Raw genomic sequence first — 15463 nt, 5'->3', positions numbered from 1 at the left:
ATGGCAATTATATTCGCTCAGTTTTTCTTCCCGGCCACTGGACTTCCCTCCGTAGCGTTTTGTCACTGCCTTGCTTCTTTTCTCTTGCGTCTCTTTCATTCTTTCTCTTTGTTTACTTGTGTTTTTGTTAGCTGACAGTTTCGAGGAGGAGACGGCCGGCCCATTACTGGTCCCGACTTCCCATGCTTCACGGCTAATAAATAAGAAAAACAACGAAAACTGATTCAACGCGAAGGAAAAGTGGTATATACGTTGGTGGGCGCTGCGGAGGAGCGGGCTACGGAGCTTTTCCCGAGCTCTACGGCCCGCCCGCCGAGGAAGGGGCTTGACGTTCGCTTCTTGTTCGATTTATTCTGCCCCCCCCCCCCCCCCCCCCACACACACACTCTTCCGACTAAAGGCACTTCTTACTCTCCTGTCTTGCGCACGCGCCTCAATACATTCATCTTCCCTCCGCTCCCTCGTGGTTTCTCGTCGCCTTCATCCTCTTTATTCCTTATTCTTCTTCCCCGTTTATCCTTTCCCTCCTCACACCCTCCCTCTCGCCTTCCCTCTGTTTGCCAAAGTCCTCGTCGCATCTATCCTTACTCTTCCTCCTCTTTCGCTTCACGTTCCGTTCGATCTCGGCTCTCTCCTTCCAGCGGCGGGCTCGCTTTGTCTCGCCTCGTAACCTCCTCTCATCTTCTTCTCTCGTTTCGCGCAGCCCCCCCCCCCCCCCGGACGTGCTTTTCCCTCCCTCTCTCTTTCTTTCGTTACACCTTTGTACCGGCACTATCCTAGGTGCCGCATCGCACGAATCCCGTGTTTATGCGGTGATAGCATAACGTTGCGGGAACTGTACAGATAGTTCCGATTCGAGGCGTTAGTTCATCGCCGTCGAAAATCGAAAGGATAGGAAAGGCATTCAGGATAAGGCCTGGTTGCACCGACTTTGCCCTCCTTCACTTAGGCACGGAATGTGATTCGTGATAAAATTCATTGAATAGAGTGTATGGTTTTCTTGTCGTACTGCAAGGGTGGCATGAAAACGAAGGAACAAACAATGAAAAAGAGAAAGAATCAATAACAAGTAAAGCGCGCACTCAGCGTTCGCCCGTAAGTTCGTAGTTTCGTGCTAAATCGACCCTAGAAATTTCGCAACTTAGCCGTTCAGCTGCCGTGGGAATAGTGGGCAGAACATAAGTTTGCCTAATCCATGTGTTTGTAGCGTGGGACGTTATTTATTTCGCTTTAATAATTCGAAAATTTGCTAATTGATCTCGCTGTTATTAATGACCAGAAGCAGTAGTAGTATCCATGTGAAAATGATCGTTGTGCATTTTTTGCAATTATAGCGCAGTATTTCTTTGTTAAAGAGTGATTTTCTTGGTAAAGCAGAGTCATCTGTAGCCACAAGGACGCAATTATGTAATAATTCCCATCTTGACTCAATCGTCGTGCCTGCCGCTCCCGTATGCCGTGTTCGCCAGATTTTTTGTGGGCCATTGTTGTCCATGTTCTCCGAGGGGTGCCGGCGTCATCACCATCATCATGTTGTCCTTTCTAACTACAGCAGAAAGCAAGGACCCTGGGCCTGTATAGGAACCGGAACAAGTATTTTTGGAAATAGACGCTATGTAAACAAGTGCATCACACCGAGGCACACACGAAGTGCCAGTCCAACGAGCAGTACCATTTTGCGAGGCCGCTGTTGCTGTGCGTGGGATCGTTATAGACTAACACCAATGTGAAAGAGGCTGAGCAAAGCCGGCGCCGACCAGCGCCGACCAGCGCAAACTGGTATAAGAAAGAAGAAAGCGTGAAAACCGTACTATTCTCAAGCATATTGTTCCGCACGCTGACACCGAGTGTTCTGTGCAATAGGTACCACGCGCACCAGTTCGATTCTTTCTTTATATAATAACGCGACTTGCCGGCGCTGTTATCGCTTCACTCATTGACCATAACAACGGCGCCTTTTCTTCCTATCTTTTTAGACATGCTAGTGTTTGTTGTTTTTTTCTCTTTTCTCCTCCGACGCGCTTCGAGTTCAACTCGACACGACGAGAACTGGGTGTGTCCCCTTTTAGCTAGAAAGGAAGGCACGATAGTGCGCTTAGAGAACTGTGAGAGAAGCCGGAGAAGACGATCGGGTCGGCCGTTAGTTGGTGGTGCATGGTGCTAGATGATACTGCCGCTGCCGGCAATCGCGTATCTGTCGGCGCTTCTCGTTGTTCCAATGTGCTCAATCGGCAAAGGGGGGGGGGGGGGGGCGTAGGAGAGAGAGAGAGAGACGTCGTACAGCGCCTCACCCTCCTCATCGAAAGTGTGCACCACGGATGCTTCGAGCGGGAACCAAACGAGAGAAAATGTGGGCGGAAAATGAAATGCCGGCAGTGGAGAGTGAAAGAGGGTCCGAGAGAGAGAGAAATGGAAACAAACCAAACATTTCTACAGCGGTCGACAAGGTCCACTTATTGGAGGCGGAGCTGAGTCTCAATGACCGGTATATACGATTTCTTTGGCTACCGGCATGACGCTTCATCTATTGGGTCCCTCTCCACGCCGTAGCTTGGAACCCGGCCTATCCAACGCCTTTGGTCTTGTGTACTATGTCTCTTTCGCTTTCTCCTTTGCCGACTCACTGAGATGCGAGAGTCACCGCGTTTTCGTTCTAGGGATGCTGCTTGATGGAAGTGTGTCGTACAAGCACCGGCGGCATGATGAAAATGCGAGTGGTGTCGGGAATGGCTGGCGAACGAGTTCGGAGGGTTCCGTGTTCTCTGATGATTAAATGATGCGCGACTCACTTATACGGGAAAACGTTTGAGGACAGAGGCAGGAGCGCTCAGCCGGCATAGGTGCATTCGTTAGTCTTCGACGAACTCATGGATGGATTCGCAATAAAGCGCCATCTTTTCGTTATAAAGCTTTATGTATTGACAGATGCGTTGCGGCTGGTGGCGACGCGAGCTTCTATGAAATATTGGCCATCGCATACGTGCTGTATATTTGCGGCTTGCTTGCTTGCTTGCTTGCTTGCTCGCTCGCTCGCTCGCTCGCTCGCTCGCTCACTCACTCACTCACTCACTCACTCACTCACTCACTCACTCACTCACTCACTCACTCACTCACTCACTCACTCACTCACTCACTCACTCATCACTCACTCACGCTCACCACTCACTCACTCTCACTCTCGCTCGCTCACTTACACCAACTCACTCACTAACTCACTCACTTACAGTCATTCACTCTCACACTCATTCACGGTCACATTCACTCATTCTCACTCACTCACTCACTCACTCACTCACTCACTCACTCACTCACTCACTCACTCACTCACTCACTCACTCACTCACTCACTCACTCACTCACTCACTCACTCACTCACTCACTCACTCACTCACTCACGCTCACCCACTCACTCACACTCACTCATCACTCACTCACGCTCACCACTCACTCACTCTCACTCTCGCTCGCTCACTCACACCAAATCACTCACTAACTCACTCACTTACAGTCATTCACTCTCACACTCATTGTCGGTCACATTCACTCACTCTCGCTCACACACTCACTCACGCTAACTCACTCATTCACTCTCGCTCACTCACTCACTTACTCATTCACTCACTCACTCTCACACTCACTCACGTTCAACCACTCACCCTCACTCTCGCACGCTCCCGCTCACACACAATCTGCCACTTATCACTCACTTTCGCTCACTCACGTTCACACCCACCCACTCACTCAGTTGCGGCCACTCATTCTCACACTCATTCACGCTCACATTTACTCACTCACGCTAACTCACTCACTCACTCACTCACTCACTCACTCACTCACTCACTCACTCACTCACTCACTCACTCACTCACTCACTCACTCCCTCACTCACTCACTCACTCACTCACTCACTCACTCACTCACTCACTCACTCACTCACTCACTCACTCACTCACTCACTCACTCACTCACTCACTCACTCACTCACTCACTCACTCACTCACTCACTCACTCGATCCTGCGCACATGCTCACTGGCTCAGGTTGAGGCACATTTACTTGCTAAGTCAAGCCATAGATTTCTTCATTTAGTCATCAGCCTGCATATTTACTTGTTGGCTCGATCACGTGATCGCTCAACTCAGCTCCCGCCCATACATTTGTCTTCAACCTACATAGAAGCTCACTGAAACATGAAAACTTCACAGAAATTTATTCGACAAGATTATTTCGCTTGCTCAATCATTCACTCAAGTGCTGGAAGAATATAGCCGGTGCCAGCACCTTACACTTAAACAAGAATCACTTATGCAGCGGCCGTGCAAGGATCGTTACATCCGGGCAGTACCGCCAATGTAATAATTGGCTTTACGCTTCAACATTAAGATATAAAAATAGTGAATACCAGGTCATTGTGCTTAGTGAAGTACGATTCACATTTTCATAATTCCGTCTCGAAGAATATACCGAGGCCAGTTTAAAACCGCGCCCAGGCGATATAACTGATGGCTATTAAGGTCGCTGCAGCCCTAATTTCACCGCGCTTTGTGTTGAAGTCGGCGGCTTTTAATATCGTGGCGGCGTCAGTTATACCCAGCTTCAACGTGGGATAGTAGTGCTTCCTCGCTGTCAGACGAGTTCCCTCGCACGTTGCCCTCGCGTGCCAATTTCTCACCGTCTCTGAAGTCTCCTTGTAAGCCCGTTAAAGCCGAGTAAATTATAGCAAACTAGCTTTAAACGATTACACATCTCGGGCGAGGAGGGCGATGCCACCAGGTCTATATATTCCTCAGCTCACGGAACAGCGTCTGGCAATCCGAGATTACCCCGCCCGTTTTCGTTTTTCCTTTCTTTCTCACCAAGATCGCCCGTCGTCGCTTAAAATTTCAGACCTCGCGGCGGTTCTCCGCTGCTATCGTTCTCAATACTTAACTCGCATCCGTGACCGCGCTCTCGGTGCGCGGCCATTAATACGAGAGCTCCGACGCAGACGGGTGGCGGGCGAATGTGGGGGAGGAGGGGGATGGGAGGGGGGGGGGGGCTGTGACTCTTAGCCGGAACGCGTGCAACTCTGTCGGCAGTCCGCAGAAAATGGCACGCGGCCCAAACCTCGAGCAGCGAGTTCGCTGTTTCGCGCCCCCTCGTGCCATTATCGCCATCATTGGCAATTACGCCCGAACTCTTCCCGCAACGTGCCCTCCCGCACACGGTGGCGGCAGCACGCGTTGACTTTTTACTTTCTTTCGCTTTCTTCCTTTTGTTATTGTTTGGTTCACGCGAATCCTAAAGGGATCTCTTATAGGACGAACACGCAAAAAGAAGCGGAGGAGAAGAAACGTGCGGTGGCCGGGCCTTATTAGAACCGAGAGAAACTGCTCCAAATCTCGCGTGTCTCGACGCCGGCTCGCGATGTCCTTCAAGTGCCGGGCACGAGGCTGCCTAATTATTTCTCGCCCTCCCCTACCTCCTCTGCATCTTCAACTTCAACCACCACATCCCCTTCCGAGTCTCGTCCCGCTTGCTCTATTAACAGAAGGCAGAGTAAGCGACTTTCGGTGATCCACTGGCGCGTGTGAACGTCTGTAATAATTTCTCTCTCTCTCTCTCTCTCTCTCTCTCTCTGGGTTCTCCCTGGATTGCACAGATTACTCTCCTGTAATTTTGGCTCTTTTCTCTGGGCTAGCTGCACGGTAGCAAACGTAACTCTCAGCCGCCGCGGTGATATACTGATTACGGTGCTCGGCCGCTGACCCGAAAAAACGCGGGTTCGATCCTGGCCCCGGCGGTCGCATTTCGATGGAGGCGAAATGCTAGAGGCCCGTATATTTGAGTTGAGGGGCATGTAAAAGAACCGCAGGTTGTCGAGATTTCCGGCGCCCTCCAGTACGGCGTGCCTCATAATCATAGCGTTGGTTTTGGCATGTAAAACCCTAACAATTATTGTTATACCTATCTCGGGCTACTACTTGCGCAAATTTTTTTAGACGAAGGACAAAAAAGACACGGATGCGCCTGTCCAAGTCTCTTTCGTCCTTCGTATAAAAAAATTTCAAAAATTTTTTGCGCAGGAAGCAGTAGATAATGGAGCACCAACATGCTCGAACCCACACGTTATCTCAGGCGTCAAGTTACGCTTTCTGCATCTATCTATCTATCTATCTATCTATCTATCTATCTATCTATCTATCTATCTATCTATCTATCTATCTATCTATCTATCTATCTATCTATCTATCTATCTATCTATCTATCTATCTATCTATCTATCTATCTATCTATCTATCTATCTATCTATCTATCTATCTATCTATCTATCTATCTGTCTGTCTGTCTGTCTGTCTATCTGTCTGTCTATCTATCTATCTATCTATCTATCTATCTATCTATCTATCTATCTATCTATCTATCTATCTATCTATCTATCTATCTATCTATCTATCTATCTATCTATCTATCTATCTATCTATCTATCTATCTATCTATCTATCTATCTATCTATCTATCTATCTATCTATCTATCTATCTATCTATCTATCTATCTATCTATCTATCTATCTATCTATCTATCTATCTATCTAATCTTTGGAGACGAACTTCGCTCTCCGCGCGCTTGATGCGAGTGGGATGTGTTTTCCGTCTTAACCGTTTATTTTTTCTTTTCGTTCGTTATTGTCTCCCATGCTGAGCGACGGAGGGCGCACGCGTGGGAGGTCAACTTTTTCCGCGCGGCTGAGCTGGTTCCTTCGCTGAAACTTTTAAAATCACGTCTTTCTGTTGCACGTGTACTACTTTTATTTTTATTCCACTTTGTTTTCATTTCTTTTTTCTTAGCGCGACATCTTCTGTGCCTTGAAAGCGTTTAGGTCACTGGAACGCAGGATATTAAAGAGGAAGAAAATAAACACGAAGGCGCGGCAGTAATTGCGTAGGAGTTACGGGTCACGGCTGAATTAACGTAGCTGTTTTTTCCCGTCTGTCTCCTTCTTGGACGTTTCTGATTGGGTGGGATCTTGCATAATCCCACCCACTGCTTTTGCTCCTCGTTTTCAGGTTTCTTGCTCGCAGATTTATTCGAGGCGCGTGGTATATACAGCTAGTAGAAGTAGAAGTCATCTGCGAGTTTTGTGATTCTGCTGCCGTGTGACACAGTTGGTGATTATCACAGCTGAAATATACTGTGGCAGGGTCTCTTTACGTGATCGTTTTTGGAAAAGGCTGCGAAAACTTTCGTAAAGGAAAGCTTCGCATGAATTCAACTTTCGAAACTTCTGTACGCATCAGCGTATGTATAAGCTTATAACTGCCATCCGGTCATAGTGTCTAAGATAGAAAATTAATGTTTTCGTTGCGCTCGTACGAAATGTCGAAGTCTGTATTACGCTGTGAAGGCAAATATTCTCAACAGGGACGTTTCATGCTCCTGAGGCTGGTAGCATCACATTATTAAAGTGATAAATTGCGAAGTCGGATCGTGTGACTGGTATCATGTGGAAGCTTTGCTGCATAATTCCTCGAGTGGGTGTATTCGTTATTTATCATAGTTATTTATCACGACTCGCTTGAAAGGGTGCGTTTACTAAATCCTCACTCCCCTTTTCACGTAAAACCAATATTGTTGTTAACTAAGTTGATACTAAACGTTTTCGGCAATGTTTGTTCGATCCTTCATTGAGCGTCGACGTGCCTCGTCCGTCGTAACCGAGAGAGTGGCACAGCGAAACATGAAAGGGAGCGCAGAGAGAAGGGCACAAGGGTGAGGAGAAACCATAGTGCCGCTCCAGACTACGAGATGGCGCCAGAGTAGTGCGCGTCGTCTAAGTGGACTAAAGGCGGCGGATGCCGGGAATCGCGGCCACGCGCTGGTTCCCGCAATTCGTAGATTAGCGAGGCATTCGCGCCGCACTTCGCTCCGTTTGCAACGTACCGCACGAGATTGTCCATGGTAGCCAAAATACCGCGAAATGAAAACACATGCAGAGCTGCCGCGCTCAAATTTCGCATTAGAAAGCATCGTAATCGTATGTAATTTTTAGATGCGAAGCAGCTTATGGCGGAGTTCAATCCGGTGTGCGGCGTGACCACCCTTACTGCGCATGCGCATCCTCCTTCCCCTCCTCTCCTACGCTCCCCCTTCTCGCGCGCCTCATTCTCTCCTGCGCAACGCCGCGATGAGCGCCAGCGCATGCGCGTCCCCTCCCCCCTCTATCCTCTCCTACGCCCCCCCCCCTCTCGCGCGCCTGTCGACCGCGTTCCCCGCTCGCCCTGTGAGAATTAACGGCCAGGCTAGAGGGAAGACACGACGCGCGTAGCGTTCCTCTTCGCATTCCACGACTCGAGGTCGGTAGCATGCCCAACGAACGCCAACGGAACGCGATTGTGCAAGTGCTCCGGCTTCGCATCGCCTCATGATCCCCTTTAGTGGGAGATGGTGTCATTTTTTTCCTTTTATTTAATTGGTTTCTATAATATCAGTTTCTACATGTTCTTCCACCTCTGACGTAATAAGAGTAATAATATGACGTAATATGACGTAATAAAAAAAAGGAACGCGACACCAAGGTGGTGCGTCCATTAAGTGCTGTTGCATATAGATCGAACTAGTGAACAACATAGTGAATAGTACAGCTGATGCAGGGGCGACATAAGAAATGGCGATAAAGCAACGTACATGCGTTACTATAATTTCATAACGCTGTTCTACTTACCATATTGCACGTAACAATCTAGCTCGTTAGAAGCAGCGAGCGGTAACGATAGAAAAGATTATGGAAGCCAACAGATTAAGGCAGAAGGGTCGTAATTAAGAGACGATTGAAGGAGAGGTAATGTTTCGTAGTTCATGTTTTTAAGTAGCTCGGTGGTCTTGCAAAATTTCCGAGAATATCAGTTACCACGTCGCGACTTTCCATCACACCCCATTATTGCTTTTGCGTTTGGCTTTCTTGTTTGCATGGGAGCCGGACAGGAAAGCACGCTTTACAGTGTGTTTCACTCTAAAATTTGTTGTAGCGCGGTTTTGAGGAGCTACATCATGACATTCGGTCACTTCTCGTATGTCTAGCTTCTTCTCTTGCACAAAAGTTCAACTGTGAAGCACGCTTTACAGTTATATAGAAAAAATTGCGGTGGAGTGATATGTGTATGGTGGCAATCCAAATAATTTACGTTTTGGTACTATATCTACAGGTTGTTGGCAGGTCGTTCTTATTGAAAGGTCAGAGACAAAGGGAAATAATTTGTTCATTAGTGTCTTCAAAACACATAAGTACACTGGAAATTAGAGGTGCAGCCTTTTTCGTACCGTGGATCCTGCATAGACTACACAAGTGAAGCTGGTGTGTATGGGGCGATAAATTTGTTCCACTTTGCCTACCTTTCGTGCTTATTTTATAGGTACAAGCTTCACACTTTTCTGAACACACGTTTCTTGAGCTCTGTGTTTCTGTTTCGAAACCTCAGAACTGTGTTCGTGTGAACATTCCATGGATACGACGCGATTTTAAATGCATAGCTTCAAACTTTCACGACAGTTTTTTTGTACGCGTACTTTCTTCCCCTGGCTGTGAGACGTTGTACGCTTAACTGATCTCTCCCGCCAGCTGTTCACGCTATGCCCCCACCTGGCGAGCGAGTACTTCGGCGAAAGCAAAGTTTTCCGCTTGGTCTCTTCTGAAAACCGAATCTGCCATGTGACATTCCTATCCATCACTTTGGGCGGAGGTGACTCCCCCAAGCGTACGTATCGGACGGCATTTATGTTATGGCGAGGCCTGGGAGTGTAACGTTTAGAGAAACTACAAGTTGTAGAAATTAAAACGTGATTGCAAAGATCGAATCGGAAAGAGCGTCGGGTGTGCATAATTCACTGCGAATCAGTTATGTTACGCATGTAAAAAATGCACTTAATCAGATGTTTAATTTCCCCTTGCCAGCCAGTTTTTAAGGACGCTTTTCTTGATGAACGATTGCTGAACATTTCTTCGCAGCAGCACTAGCTGCCAGGAGCTGTTCATGTTTTAGGTTGCCGTATCAAAATAAAGCACCGGTCTTAACATTTTCGTGGTAAAATCAGAACGGTGTGTGCATTGCCTTTTTTCACTGAACTACGATGCCCCACCACTGAGGGGAAGAAACATTCGAAGTTACTAGGTACGGAGGTAGCACTTCTCACGTATGTCATATGCGAATATATCGACAAACGCGGTATGATTTTTTGTCTCTCTTTAACTTCTTCGACCCTAATTCTAACAAACGACGCTTCAAATAGCCGCCTTCTCTCTTAAGCACGTGGCCACATTTGTTTGATCTCTTTATGCCGCTATGTAGTCGACGAAGATAATCAGACTAACTTTGGGTGCTAGTGGCGTGGCGCAGCGTAGGTAGTAAGCATTAGGATAACGTGTTACGACGTTAAAGAGTTCAACTTCTGAACACTCCTCGCACCGAAGCAACTCCGTGTGGAAACAGCTAATCTAAAACCACTTCGCGCTGCACAGCAACCTTTGTTACCCGTTCGGCACGACAGACAAAAACGCGGGGGACATTTCCCTGCAGCCTTCGCTGTGCCATATCGTTCGACTCAAACCGTGGGCTGTACCCAACTCCCGGTGGGCGACACAGTGGGAAAATCCCGTGCCAAGTCCAGGCGGCAGCGCGCATGCGGTGGCTGTAGTCGCCCTGGGCTTGGCGGTGGTGGTGGCGAGGCTTATTTTAACATTCCTGGGCGCGACTCTCTCCCTCTCTCTCCTGCTCGGAAGAGAAAAGAAGGAGGGAGATAGAGAGAGAGAGAGCGATCGCGTCGCCCCCTGTCGGCGGCGCGGCGGTGATCCCTCCGTTCCTCGCGCGTATCCCGTCGTGCCCCGGTCGGACAAAGATGGCGGGGCTGGGTGCCCGGGACTGCCGTGCGGACGTCGCCTGGGCGCATCCAGCGCGCCGCGGGCCCCCTTCGGCGGCCAGCTAGGCCCCGCTCACGAGCAGGCCGACGCCCCCCGCGTCCCGCCAGCTACCCCTGGGGCCCCCCCAACCCCCTCGGAGGCACGACGGAAGCCCGCGCTTTTCTCCTGGCCGCCCGAGAGCCGCCCCCCTCGTTCCCCCGGAAGAAGCCATTGCGCCCGGGAAGCCTTCTCCAGCAGCGCACGCCGCAGCGCGAGGTGAGGTGAGAGCCGCGAGCTCGGCGCATGCGCGGCCTCGCGATGCAGCCATGGCTTCCCCCTGCTTCTGTGAACGGGGGTTTCTTTACTGGGCCAGCTCGCTCGCCGCATGGGCCCGTGCACGTACCCGTGCCCAGACACGGTTGTCTCGCGATACTAAAGGGCTAGGAACGGTGGTCAGTGCCGATACCCGCGATGCTTGCGTGCAGGAATGAGCGCGGGAGGGTCTTCGTCGCTGTCTTCGCGAACACAGCGCGAGCTGCGCGGAGGGCGTGTGTTTCGTGGAGCGCGCGCACGACTTGCGTGATGCCCTCCTGGGTGAGAGAGTCCTTGGTTGTCCCGACTCCTCGAACCGCCTTACATTTTCTTTCTTTCGCTAATTCATTCCTCGTGGAGTCGCGGTTGGAAACCTAACTGTACATGTCCTTCAAGCACGCGTCTGTTGGGGCGCGGACCGTTACGTACGAGTGTTGCCGATTACGATCCGAGCACGCTGCTGCAAACATCGAGGGCTCCTCGCGTTTCGTCCATGCCTGCTCTACGCTCTCGCTCGTGCGGCGCTCGCTCGTTTCGCGGTGCTCTCGAGGAGTGAATGTTTCGCGACCCGAACCGTTTTGTTTGTCCTTACATAGTTCCCTATAGCGTCAATATCATTGTCATGCGCTTCGTTCCCGACATGCAGTTTGCTGGACTGTTTTTTTGGTACATTGGGAAGACATTGCTCGCTTGACAACGGAACTAGTTGCACTCGCTAACATTGAGGCGGTTTGTTGTTCACGGTACATTTTTAAGAACAGTTAGGCCTCATCATGCATTGGAGAGCGCAACAGTCGCTTCACATCCATAACATTGCGATGTTCCCGCACAGTGTTGGCCATGTCAGAGCCTTATATTTGTGATGTTGCCTGAGATGCGGTTTCTTTCTGATTTATGAGCCTACGCTGAAAAGATATGCACATCTCCGCGCGCGATATCATCCAATAGAATCGTGCGCGTTATGTGACTACTTCGTGTTGGCGCCCTGTGTGTTAGAAAAGAAAAAAAGCGCTATAATGTTAATTCAGGTTTAAGGTGAACGATTTCTGAATTTCGGGCTTTATTTTTTTTTTGTTGCTAACGCTCTCGTTATTCATTTATCGGCGAACGTTGTTGCTTCGCATTTTGTTTTTTTTTTTGCCTGCCGATACGTTGGGTGCTTCACCTACACACTGCGATGCCTGCGGCAAAGCACGCTTCGGGTCAGAGACGGGAGGATCAATACCTGAACGCGAACATGTATTTCACACCATTTGCGAGAACGGCGTGAACATTTACTGTAAGTTGGCACCTCCATTAATATGCAACGAACGCTTCCGATTATCTTATCTCCGTTGGATACTTCTTGATTTCGGTTCCATCAGAGATCAATAAATGTAGCTCGTGTAGGCGCTTAGCTTTCGTATTTCCTTTATAATAATAATAATAATAATAATAATAATAATAATAATAATAATAATAATAATAATAATAATAATAACGTGCAGGTAAAAAAGACATGTTAGAATCTGTACGCGGGGAAAGTTTTGTCAGGAACGTAATCCGAGGCTACGCGAGTAAATCTTCGATGTGCATAACTGTGTTGTTTTCGTTGCCATACCACATATAATCTGATCGATTTATGTTTACCCGCTGTAAGCGTCACTATTTCAACGTCGCGCAATTTTTATGTTTTTACACTACACCCTTCACAGTATATCACGAAATGCAAACACAAATCTAGGCGGACGCTCAATATGAGACATCGACGCGGGGGATTACGCGATTAGGAAGGCTACGTGTGATGCTTGTCAATGATGAAATAGCGATAACAGATGTAAGAACAGAAAAGCTGCGGCATTTAGCTAAATACATGTACAGCTTTTGTGCCTCCGTTGGGTCACAGTGGCGTCATATCATTCTGGGATATTGGGTTGCCAAAAAAAAAAAAGTGTTGCTTGTTATAAGTTTTGCTTTTACGATAATAACGAAGATATGAGAGTGTGTTGAGTGCCTTATTTCCCGGATATTATATGACAGATATGATCCCTTTCCATATTTTTTTTTCTTTCTCGCATGAAGCTTAGACAACAGTGTTTGTTTGTATTTTTTATCAGGGGAAACCGCGATGTTAGATGGGTAGCTGACTTTCCAAGCGTAATAGAAACGCTATGCATTGGGATAGACGTGCTTTGATATTTTTTTTCTTTATTTTCTTTCTTTTTCCGGCTCATATTTTTCCATCGGTTTCGTTTCTTACCCACTTCTCCGCAGGGCTTGTTTATTTTCACATGCCGTCAAAGCTCCCCCGTCTGAGGAGAGCAAAAAATTAAAAGAAAGCCTTATATGATTTTAAAATCTTATTTCGCGCGGTCACACTCAAGAAACGACGACATTTTCTTTTCTCTCCTCTTCATCGTCACTACTTCTCACTCTCAATCATTGACGATCATGCGAATTGAAAGAAAATATAAAGCTCACACGGTTGTTTCTCGTTTAGGCAAATCAGCTCCCTAATCAGCATCCTGGAACATTGAATGTTGGAATGAACATAGTCTTAAAGCTATCCTGTGTCGACCTGCTACCAAAAGATGGCCCTCTTCTCCCCCCCCCCCCCCCCCCCCCCCAAATTTTGTGTGCCACATTTTTAGCGGGCAAATTGCTTCGTGGCTGCTGTCTGTATTACGACGGCTTTGGCTTCCGAACATGAATGTACTTTTGGGAGTGGAGCGTCTTGCGCATGCGCCAACGCGCTCGCTTCTCCTCGTCTAGAGTATGGAGGCTCCCCCCCCCTCTCTCTCTCTCTCTCTCTTAGTCCCCTTTCTGTTGAGCTTTACGTAGAGGACAGCCATTCTTTCGGCCAATGTACCAAGCAGTCACTGAGTTAGTGTGTTACATCTCCTTAGTGATACAATGCAAAAGAAGAACTTGACGCCTTCTGGTTGCGCCGTGACTGCTACTTGTCACGTAGGAAACACAGGATGATACAAGTAAACATTAGAATATGGCAAAATGTTATGCAGGCGCAATAAGCCGTCTCACACAGCACAATCAATCAGCGTATGAGCAGCAGCGTTGCACATAACTCCAGAAAATAGTGGCAAGTATGCATGTGCACATAATAACATATAAATCACACGATAATGTGATGTGACATATATTACTGACAACATGAAAAGCCTCGATTTATACGTCAATCAACTTCTTTAAAGACACCCTGAAACTTAATCGTCAACTAGGATGCATGCATCTTGTAGTGTTTAAGCACAACAAAGTTATAACTATTCGCGCATCATTAGTCTCAGAAAATAGTTGCGGATGCGCACAAACTTTAGGGAACTGTGAATTCTACATCCTCCTCTCTTATCTGCTCTTTTCGCCTCTCGCGTTGTTGGTTATGGTGTATTGGTTATGGTGCTCGACTGCTCACCCGCAGGTCACGGGTTTGAATCCCGACCGCGGCGGCTGCATTGCGATGTAGGCGAAATGTTTGAGGCCCGTGTACTTAGATTTAAGTACACGTTAAAAAACCTCAGGTGTTCGAAATTTTCGGAGCCCTCCACTTCAGCGTCCCTCATAATCATGTCGTGTTTTCAGAACGTAAGACCCCAACAATTATTACTATTACCTCTCGCCGCCGATTTCGGCTATCTCCTTTCGTCTCGCTTTTGGTTCATGATGGCCTCGTGTGCCTTATGCTGCACTGCAAGTAATGCCACGTGACCTGACGCTGACATTAATATTCTCGTACGTTTGTGTCCTCGAGCAACTACTAGTTGGACCTTCAGATGTATGGAGCGAAGGTTCGATACAAGCCTACGTCTTCGTTCGTGTACGTTGGTCCACTTTGTTGTGGCGTTGATATCGTGCGTGACACTGGCCAGCGCGGACATCTTGCATTTGAGGTTTTAATTGTGATATCATCAACACCCGATGAGTGTGCATGGAGCACTACTCAAAGGAATTTACAGATTTGTTCAGCATCTTAATGGCATTTTCTCTGTTATGTGCGTACATGCCACTTTTAGCTGGCGAGTTTCACGATTTCCTGACGGTTCGTGAAATGCAGGGGACGTTGGCACGGCCTGAAATTGACCTACCATGGCGACAATATGGCGACGAGAGCGCAGAATTGGAAATAATTTATTCTATTTTTGTTCTACTTTTTTGTTCACAAGCAGTTTGTACAGTCGTTGTCAAAATTTTAGAGACCACTAAGTCTGATAAAACGTTGGACTTCTCAGCAAGATGTGACTGTATTCGGTCGATCTGCACAGTACCCGTTAGTGTGTTTTAAAACAG

General features: G+C 48.0%; 1 protein-coding gene across 17 annotated transcripts in view; it reads left to right on the top strand.

Annotated features, from left to right (window-relative positions):
* The window catches only part of LOC119396471 (plasma membrane calcium-transporting ATPase 2), a 332288-nt gene that overhangs the window by 147001 nt on the left and 169824 nt on the right, over positions 1 to 15463 (top strand). The window contains exon 1 of one of the 17 annotated variants that reach the window (XM_037663698.2): positions 10896 to 11146. The exons of the other annotated variants lie outside the window; for them this stretch is intronic. The gene's annotated coding sequence lies outside the window, so the exon portion shown is untranslated. Of the gene's footprint in view, positions 1 to 10895; positions 11147 to 15463 lie in introns of those variants that run through there. 17 annotated transcript variants of the gene reach the window in all.

The sequence above is a fragment of the Rhipicephalus sanguineus genome, chromosome 6 (assembly GCF_013339695.2).
Source record: "Rhipicephalus sanguineus isolate Rsan-2018 chromosome 6, BIME_Rsan_1.4, whole genome shotgun sequence".
Lineage (NCBI taxonomy): Eukaryota > Metazoa > Arthropoda > Arachnida > Ixodida > Ixodidae > Rhipicephalus > Rhipicephalus sanguineus.
Note: the sequence above shows the minus strand (reverse complement) of the source record. Positions and strands in the feature narration are given on the sequence as shown.